The sequence below is a fragment of the Salvia hispanica genome, unplaced genomic scaffold (assembly GCF_023119035.1).
Source record: "Salvia hispanica cultivar TCC Black 2014 unplaced genomic scaffold, UniMelb_Shisp_WGS_1.0 HiC_scaffold_39, whole genome shotgun sequence".
NCBI lineage: Eukaryota > Viridiplantae > Streptophyta > Magnoliopsida > Lamiales > Lamiaceae > Salvia > Salvia hispanica.
This window is the reverse complement of record NW_025952124.1, coordinates 1-10,862: the sequence shown is the minus strand read 5'-3', so window position 1 is coordinate 10,862 and position 10,862 is coordinate 1. Positions and strand designations below refer to the sequence as shown.

The following is a 10,862-nucleotide window of genomic DNA, read 5'->3' as shown; positions in this document are numbered from 1 at the left end:
TGCCCCCAAGATCAGTTATCATGTAGCCCAAAAACCCCAAACACATCATCCAAAATCAACTGAAGTTAGCAAAACCCAACCTAACTTAAGCAAAAGGAAAGGAATGGTAAAATCAAGAAAAACATCGCATTGTAATCTTCCTCAGAAATTTAAAATGTTTGGTTTCAAAAACCGCCTCCCCGAACCCCATAATATGGATCCAAAAGCAAAAAATAAGAATCAAAATTTAAAAATCGAAAATTCAAATTCAACGACTAGATAAGAAAACGATGAACTAAGGGTAAGAAACTACAGCATCAGTGGAGTCAATTCCGAAAAAAAAATGGTGAACCAACCAAAATTGCGAAACTTGCAATCGAATACAATTGGAAAATTGTTTTGCGAAGAGAGCAAAAATACCGAGAAACTTGGGGGGCTCTGGCGGAAGAGAAACGGAAAAGAGTTTAAATTTTGGGCAGAGAAAAAGGAGAGAGAATACTTTCAGGGGAAATTTTTTTTTTCTGAATGGCGATCAAATCTGGGAAGTCTTCCAAATTGTTGAGGGTCGAAGATGTTGAACATCAATTTTTTAATACTTTTATTCAAATTGTTTCATTTTTAACACGAACGTACTTTTCTTAACTTATAAAAGAGATAAAAAAAATAAATAAAGTTATGATTATAGTATAATAATTACACCATTAAAAATCATTAGTGTTTAAGATAGGACCCAAAAATAAGTCAACTCAAAAAAGGGATATATCTTAATGATTCAGTTCATTGTAGTATTTTCATAGCCCAACTAGCATGTGTTTTTAACCAATATTGTTTAGCCCATTAAGATCTACAACTTTGGACTTCGAATATATTTATGAAAATTATTTTTATAAATATATAAGTGCAGTTTATGTTTTAGAGTGGCTAAATAGCCACATTATGGTTGGCCATAATTTGAATTTTCATTCATATTTAATGCACTTGTAAAGAATACAAAATTTTAAGACTATTTTACCCTTTTTCTTAATTCTTCCATCAATATTTTCCTCAACTTTCGATAACGCTTTATACTTGTTACTCTTATTTTCTCATAATTTTATTTATAATAAAAATTAAGAATATTAAGTAACTGTAGTATAATATAATATTATAATTAAATATTTAAATTCTTTTTATTGTACACGTCTTAAGTGTGTTCACGTTTTGCACTAAATAATAGGAGTACTCCGTAATACTAATAGTATATGATAAATTAATAGTATAAATTTAGTGATATAAAGTAAAATACAAAGTTTAACATTTGAAATTGATGATTATTTAAAAAATAATGTTATTATAATAAAGTCAACGACAAATAGCAAATACATTAATAAATATTAATAATAGTAATAGTAATAATTACTATCACATTTAATTGTTTAAAATTATTGTATTATTTTATAAATTTCGTATGACTAGTACATTGACATGTTTTGATGTTATCAATTACTTTTAAAAATATAAAATAATTTTATAGAATATAGTATAATTATTAATATTGTGTGCTAACTACATATATAATGGAAATGATACACCCTTCATTTCACAAGAGTACATATTTTTTGATTAGACACAAATTTTAATGTACAATAGACAAAATAAGAGAGAGATAGAAATAAAAAGTAAATAAAGTATTATTAGTAAATAATGAGTCTCACCTTATTATTAATAATAAGAAATAAAAAATTAGAAAGTCGATATTCTGTAGACAAAAAAGTATCCGATCGCTTATTTTTCCCAATTGATCTAACGAATCCCCTAGTCCCAACTAATCAATTCGAATCAATCAATTTTATGTCTAATTGATTTTTCACTTTAAATTAAATTGATAAATCTAAGCTTAGATCAACCATATCTCCAATTAATTGATTGAATCTTCAATTTTCCCCCACTAATAATAAGTACAACTATTAGATTATCATATTATAATATTTCATAATTTTTCAATATGTAAAACTATGATAATTCATAGAATTAATTATAAAAGCATCATATATGGTATAGTGTATGCAACACTAATAATTCATAATATTATTAATCCATAATAATAACTTTATACAGCATTAATACAAATACATAGTTTTAATTAAGATACTACACTATATTATAAATCATAACATTAAATCATGTTAGAAATTTATATTACTCATTTGATTTAGTATACTTATTTATTTACTACTTATTCTTAATATTATTTTTTAGAATCGCAATTAGTTTATAATATAATTATAATTACACGGTTGGACTGGATCCATTTTGGATGTTACGGTAAATGTTACTGCTCTATTTCTTCATAGTTGAGACACTTTTTTGGCAAAAAGTTTAAGAAATTGATGTTTAATGTATTAAAGATAGATAATAAAGTGAAAAAAATGAAAAATAAATCAAATAAAGAGTAAATCAAAAAAAAAATAAATTAAGAGTGAAATATATTAATTATAACAATATAAGATTGACTTACTTTAGCTAAACTTTTCTAAATAAAAAGATGACTTAAGAGAAAATTTTGATATATGCAATAAACTTATATACTTCATTGGATTCATTGGCCAACGCTTTTAAGGATCAGATAATAACTATTTTTGGGAAATGGAGTTGTAATTAGTATAGAGAGATTGATTTCAAATTTAAATTTTCATTAAATATATATTCTTTTTTAAAATTGGAAGGATAAGGATGATTATGTAAAAATACTTGAGCACTATCTAACACTATTATTTTATAATATTATTTGTTTCAATTATTTACAAACGTCATTTGTACCACACCCTGCGCATAACATTATTGTATGTTTTGTTTTATACTTATCAGTTAAACAATAATATGCATTTTCTAACTTTTAAAAGTTTTTTCTCAATATTGAGGTAAGACATATTCTCTACAAACAATATTTTAATTATTTTTTCTTTTATCTTTCTTATTTTATTAATTGTCCAACCAGTATATATTTTTGTGGAAGAGAAGGAGTTCTTGCGATATACTCCTCCCTCCGTCTCTTCCCAACTAAGTTGAGATATAATTTTTGGGTACATAGATTAAAAAATTATATTGAAAAGTAAAAAGAGATGAATAAAATAGGAAAAATAAAGAAAGAGTAGGGTAAGTGATGAAATAAAGTAAGAGTGATTAGATGTTCGTTTTTTGTCAAAAGGAAAATTACTCAACTTAGTTAGACATCCCAAAAGGGAATGCAACTCAACTTAGTTGAGGCGGAGTATATATAGTTAGAGATTCGAGCTTTCTAATTACTTCAAGGTCCTACGTGACATTTTATGGGATTTGATATTAGATTTTTCATATCTGAAATTTAATACTATTTCTAATATACTCTTTTCGTTCCATAATAAGAGTTATATTTTTTCACTTCGATTCGTCCCATAATAAGAGTCATATTTTACTTTTACCATATTAAGTATGTCTCACATTCCACCAACTTATTCCACTCATATTATATTATAAAACTAATATATATAAATGAGACTCATATTTCATCGACTTATTCAACTCACTTTTCTTTACCTTTCTTAAAACCCATGTAATAATTAAATAGGACATCTATATTCTGGACGGAGGGAGTATTAACTTTGGAATTAATATTATATGTGACTCTTATAATATAAATCTAATAAGATACGAGAGACATATTAGCTTGAAATAGAATAGTACTCCTCTCGTCGAAATAAAAGTTTCATTTTATTACGATACGAGTTTTAAGAAATACTACCTCCGTCCCCGAAAGTTTGAACAATTTACCATTTCGGTCCGTCATGAAAGTTTGACACACTTCACTTGTGACCATTTTGTAGTGGACTCCATATTCCACTAACTCATTCTTACTCATATTTATTATAAAGCTAATACTTTAAAAGTAGGATTCACATCCCACCAACTTATTCAACTCACTTTCTATTACAATATTTGGGGACGGGTGTAGTAATAAAATAAGTGGGTGGAAAAGTATATGGATCTCACTTATATTATTAATTTTAAATGAAATGCAGTGGAACAAGCTAAATAGAGAAATAGGAACTATTGCTAGTAATACTCCTACTAATGGATTGACTAAAATAAAAACAGACTTCGATTCCCGAACAAGGACCACTGTTAAGTTTTTTTTTTTTAACCTGATATTTCGGACCATTTAATGAACTGGATATTTTATGAAGGCAACACATGTCTAATTTTTAATTTGTTAATAGAATAGTGTAGTGTGTGGTAGTCATGTAAAAGGAGTGGTAAAAGCATATTTGGGTTGGAGCGAGGTGAATTCGTTCAACTTAAACTGGAAACAAGAATGCCGTGAACTACACACCAAGAAAAGCGCACATGCGCATAAATGAATTATAATGTGTCACAACTCACAAGCATCCTCGGGTCGGGCCCCATTGCCCGATTGGCGATTGCCGTGCTTCGAGTATAATGAGTGCGATTCGATTAATTGATAATTTCTCACACCAAAAAAAATTGAGTATTGAGTTTTTTCTCGGTTTGATTAATCATTATTAATTCATAAAAAGGATATATCAGCTTAACTCAAAATCAATCGATTATCAAATTAACCTCAATAAAAAATTAAAATATTTTAGTTAAAAGGTGAGTACTATAATTTAAAAAACACAAACGAATCTACCAAATATATAAGAAAAAACTCATTAATTTGTGAGCAACAAGTACTGATTTTGAAGCAAGCTCCTAGTCACTAACAATGTCACCAAAAGTCAATGTTCATGTGGGTTGACAATCAAAACAAAAAATTAATATATTGCAACTATTTCACATCGATGTGCAAAAAGGATTGGAACCACTATATAAATCTCATGAGAACCCATAAATTTCTATCAGTGTGGAAAGACTTTCAAATTTATTTCGAGTGAGGTGAACTTGCAATCTCAAATGAGGATGTGCTTCATGCTAGGGTTCGTGAGATGAACACGATCTTATTTTCTAGCCAACATCTAATATGTTTAGCTCACAATTTTCGGTCATGTTTAAATGAATAAAAGAAGAATTATTCTGCCCACTTTATTAAATCACACGTAATTATTTCTCAATGATGCATGTTTTTTTAATCCATGTGTAAAACGTGTTATTTAGATTTAGGAATCCATCTACTTCAGTATACCTAAAATAAATGCTAAATTTGCTTTGGAGAGCATGCGTTTTCTAACAATGTCTTATCTAAAACATGTTACTTTTGTTTTAGGAATCTATCAATTTTAACACCTAAACCCTTATTCAAGATTTCACTTTTCAATTATTTTCCAAGAATTAGGAATTGAATGGATCCACGTTTTTTTCTATTTAGGTCAAGAAAAATATCATTAGAAACTTTACATTAAAAAATAGCCTATTTTATCCTAGTCTACTCTACGGTTGTAGAAATGTAAATTATCGTTAAAAATACTAATAGAATAAACTTGTTGCACAATTCAATTCAATTAAAATTGGATTGAAAAATCAACATACATTATACATCATGATATATAATGTAAGTTAAATATGATGAATCATTGATGTGCCGCTTTATTGTTAATCAATCATATATAAAATATTATTTCTATGCATAATTTTTTTATTTGATGGATGAAAAATGATTTTAAGACTATATCTGCATTAGTTTTAGAAACAAGAGATTTCGTAACTTAAATTCATGAATTTGCACTATTTTTTACATAATATACTGTACATGATAAAAAAAAAAACTATTTAACACGTATATTTACTAAATTTTGATACAAATAGCTACTTACGAAATCTTCATTGCATTTAATTCCCCAAAATAATTTTTGTCGATTATAAAATATAAAATATGTACTAAAAATGTAGTGAGTTTTTTTCCAATTATATTTCTGCAATTTCCCTCTACTAACTTAGCTCATGGTGTCATGGTGATGATGGATGCAAGCCCACATGGGGCTTATGATATTTGCAGGAATATTAATCCCGCCTCTCTCTCTCTCTCCACAACAAAACTTTCTTCTATATTTGTCTGTCTCTCTTTGTTAATGCAGCTGATTTTATTGTAAAAATGGAATCTATAGCTATAAAGAATTGAAATGAAGTTTGTTCCTCTTTTCTTTTCAACATCTGTTCCACTCACTTTGTAGTTTGATGCTTGTGTGCTTGCTTTGTTCAGATAAAGAGGTGTGTTTACATATGGCAACTTCAAATGAGAAGTGGATTGACAATGTCCAGTTTTCTTCCTTGTTCTCCCCACCTCCAAATGATGCACAGCAACACCATGTATGTTTTTGTTCTTCCCTAATCAACACAACAACTAGTTTTCCTTTCTTGGCTAATGAAACTCACTAATCTTGAAGTTTGACTTGTATATTATAGGCTCAAGTTAGTAGCTATGTGGAGATGTTCATCTCAGAACAATTCCATCATGATTTAGAGGAGGTAATTTCCTCTTCTAATGGTCTCATTATCAGTTTGAATAAACTGTTACTACTAACTCTGATGCATGTTGTGTTTATAGGCGATTCGAGGCCGGTATCCATGTAATGAGAAAACACTGTTTGATGATGTTTTAGGTACCATCTTGTTGCATATTCAGATAAAAATGAATGTTAATAAACTGAAAACAAGTTGTGTGTACACCTTGCAATTGCAGCAGCATTGGTTGTTCACCACCCAGACCAAGGCTCTGGTGTCGTTGTCCCCATCATATCGTGCATCATCGATGGCTTGCTCGAATACCACAGCACCAATCCTCCCTTCCCTTCTTTCATCTCCCTGGTTCGCCCTGACAGCAATGTATGAATTCAGTCCTGTTTTCTTTGATTCTTTCCATGCGTCTATGTATCATGCTTGACTTTGCTCTCAGGTGGATTCCGAGGAGTTGGTCCTTGCATACGGGGAGATACTACGAATCTTGACTCATTACAACCGGCCAGTTTACAGGAGACACACCAAGGGATCATCTTCATCTAATGAAGCCAGTTCTAGTTCGTGGTCGAGGCCATTGTCACCTTGGATCACTGACATGTTGCTCCAAGCACCTCTTGGCATCCGGACTCATTTCTTCCGCTGGTAAGCAGAGAAAATTTTTATCGTGATGTGTTCGGACGGGGCTGAGCCTTACCTACTTCAGGTGTGGAGGCGTGGCCGGGACATACGCACCTACACAGCTCAAACAGGCTTCAACTGGTTAGTCAAGTATCATCATGTGTGTGTGTGTGCGTTGGTTGAGGAGGTTTATGATGCTTATTTATATATGAATCAGGGAAGCATCATGTGCTCATGACATCCACTCCGATATGGGCAGTGGCTAACGGCACTGCAGTTATACTCAGTGTATGCGACGAAGAAGTTGCTCGTACCAGACTGCTACGCTGACAGAAGCTGCTGTGCAAGCAGTCTTGCTTCCACCCGAAACAGCCCCTAAGGACGAGCATCCCATAGCCGACCTACCAGCTCTCGAGCCCTACGCACGCCTCTTTCATCGGTTAACTTTTCCCCTACTCAACTCATTTCATACATAAAGCTTCAAATACACACCGGTCCTTTACTGTCTCTAGCTTTGTTTAGATACTACACGAGTTCAAGCCCGAGCGTGACCCAGAGGCTACTTCTGAGGCTGCTTGAAGCTCCACCATCATGGGCTCCTTATGCGCTCGAAGCAGCTGTGCAACTAGTGGAACTCCTTAGAGCAGCAGACCACCAAGCCTCAGACAACAAGGTAGCTCTTTTTTTTACTTTTACTATGTATGCTTTTGTTTTGTATGTTGATATTTTTTTTTTTTCGCAACAAGCTTCCGAGGAATTGGATGTGCCTGTATTTCCTTCATGCAATCGGAATTGCAATGTCCATGGAAGGTCAAATTGCTGGACGCTGCTGCTGCTTTACTGTTTCGGATACTTTCCCAACCTTCTTTACTCTTTCCTCTGCAAAGCCAAGCTGGTGATGCTCATCATCTAACATTACCAGAACCAGACAAGGTACTTCACCTCATTTTCGTGTGATTCTTTCGAACTATCTATGGTGTTATTACCTAACATGACAAGATGATATCAGCCAAGAGAGTTACCTACAGCAGAAGAGATTGCATCGATGCTTTGTGCGAACGGCCTTGAGGTGGAGCGGAGAATATGCATGATATGGGAAGCTGCTTATGGTTTGATCCCTCTAACTTCCTCCTCCACGGATCTTCCCATAATCGTGGCTGCGACTTCTGCAGCGGCCTATACTATCATGGAACTTGTACATTCCCCTTCTCAAAGTACTCGAGCATCTACCTCGTGGAAGTCCCTCTCAGAGCTCTCTGATGAAGATATTCGTTGCTACTGTCAAAGCAATCCTGAGTAGAACATTCCCGCCCGAGTCATGTAAAGAGCAGATTCAGAGAACAAGAAATGCGTACAAGACTCTAGTCGTTTGTGAGCTTCGAACAATAGTCCATTCTCTGTTCTTGGGGTCGTGTGCTTCTGTGGAGCTCACTTCCCGCCTTCTCTTTGCTGTGCTGACTGTCTGCGTGAGTCATGAAGAAGAGCTCGGTGGCAGCAGGAGACGTGGAGCTGAGGAAGGCTGAAAAATTGGCAAGTAAAAGGGGGCCTATAGCAGCATTTGATTCATATGTTGTTGCTGCTGTCTGCGCTCTCTCGTGTGAGCTACATACATACACTCTCATTTCGTACCAGTTAGACGCCGGTGCCAAATGTAGGTCCATTGATCACACGCGACGAATACTAGCAGTTTTGGAAGCACTCATGTCTTCGGAGCTCTCTAGTATTGGCACATCATGGAGCTATACCTCAGATGATATAGTGGTCACTGTGATGGTTGCAGCTCACGTTTACGATCTATTTAGACGTTCCAAGGCCTGCAAGAAGGCTCTTTCGCCCGTCCAATGTAAAACTGTTGCACCCTTTAGTCGAAGAGCAGGGTCCCTGGAGGACTGGCTAGTGCATCGGATGGCCCCCTTTCGGGGGAAGAAACGCAAGATGCATGCTGGGTTTTCACTTTGGATCCAGCCAGCCATTTTCTTGTTATACAAAAATGGCTGGTTCTGGAGGTTTTGGGAGCGATGCAGAAGGTTGAACCCAAATTTTTCACAGGGAGGGGAAGATGGGCTTTAACTGCAGGGGAGGTTTTAAATCCGCCCTCGCGGAGAAACAACAATTGTGCTTTTTGGTGGTTTCTTTGCTCTGGCACGCTTTGGGATTGTATCACCTGAAATCCATCCAGAGCTGGGGATTTCTGCCTATGCAGCAAGGGTGGAGGAAGGTACTTTGATCAATCTGTCATAGATGAAGTATACATTGCACAGATTAGATATGAATGGTTGAAAATGCAGGTGGTGGATGCTCTATGCAACGCCGGCCTCAGCATCGCCAGCAAAAGCTGAAATGCTGTTGTTGTTCAGGCAAGCAGTAACTTAAGGCTTTGGACTTTTGGGAAGACGACGATCAGGGAAAAAAAGGGGCACGGAGAATCAACGAGGGGTAGTGAAAGTGATTGCTGAACTGATGAACAGCCATGAGAATATACAGTCATTGATGATCATGGCTAGTTCGTCCGAGCTTCTCCTCCGAGCAACTGATGGGATCATGACGATGAAGGAGCATCCACATTGGCTCAACTTGGGGGTGCTGGGAAACAGCGGCTAGAGCAGTTCCCCGATGCTCAGATGGGGAGCCCGGATTGGCAGTGGCGGAGGGTGTTGTAGACGTATTTTGAAGGTAGTCGTATTTCCTGGGGGCGATATCTTGATCTTTATCTACATGATTAATTTTCATAGAGTTATAATGTGCAGGTTCCCTTTATGCAACTGCTCGTTGCATTTCTCATCCGAGGGCCCCGTGGGTTTGATCCCCCAGCAACTCTGTGCTCCACGCACTGGTGCACGTTGGTTTAAGGTGCAAAAACTCAGCTACAGGCATTGGGGGAAAAAACGGTGGACAAGTGTTTGGAGTTGGAGGCTCGTGGGGGGTCGAGGCAGGCTTGCCGGGGGGAACTTCGTCCAAGCCATTGCAAAGGAATTAAGCTGTTGCACCATATCCCTTGAAAACACCCTATTTTTAAATGTGTAAATAAGCCATTAGGGATCCTTTATTCATTCTTGAAGAAGGAAAACAGAGTTTACAGACAATTTAAAAAAAGGATTAAAAAACCCAGACTACAATGATTGATAAATACTACATCTTGCTCTTTTAAAAGGGTGCCCATGCTTTGGGGGCCCTTTGGGCCCCGAGCACAAACTTTTGGCTTCCCGGGCGGTCTTTGGTTCCCCCCAACACCACTGTCCGGGGGCCCTGCAATTTAGGGGAGCCTTTTCGCGGCAGTAGCTGATGATCTCCTGCGCGGGAGCAGCATGACCCTCCTTGAGCTTCAAAACGCGAAGGGGTCTCTCCCCAGTGCTCATCCGGCCTCCCCACGACAGCAGCCTCAAGCACGGCAGGATGGTTTAAGATCACCGACTCCACCTCGATCGTGCTTATATTCTCCCCCCGGAGATGATTATATCCTTCACCCATCCTTTAGCCCCGATGTATCCATCCGGGTGAATCACCCCAAGTCCCCGGATGAAACCACCCCCTTTTTAAACGCCCTTTCCCCAGTCGCCCCCAAGGCCGTTTAAAAAACCATTCATCACCGTGTTACCTCTAAACATCACTTCACCTATCGTCTTCCCATCCCGAGCCACACTCTGCATAGTAACAGGGTCCTTTATATCGAGCTCTTCGATCCCGAGATGCTGAACTCCCCTGGCGCGCCTTGAGTTTTTGCCCCCAGCCTCAAGAGGCAGGGGAAACCCACTCCGGCTGCCAAGTGCAGATAGTTCCCGGCCATACGTCTCTGTGAGACCATACGCGTGGGTGATGTTAAAAGCTCCTAACTAAAA

At 36.1% G+C, this 10,862-nt stretch overlaps 2 pseudogenes; one reads left to right on the top strand and one right to left on the bottom strand.

Annotated features, from left to right (window-relative positions):
* Positions 1-6,126: 6,126 nt before the first annotated feature.
* On the top strand, positions 6,127-9,627 carry LOC125199126 (annotated as a pseudogene).
* Positions 9,628-10,170: 543 nt separating this feature from the next.
* Positions 10,171-10,856, bottom strand: LOC125199125 (annotated as a pseudogene).
* Positions 10,857-10,862: the final 6 nt, after the last annotated feature.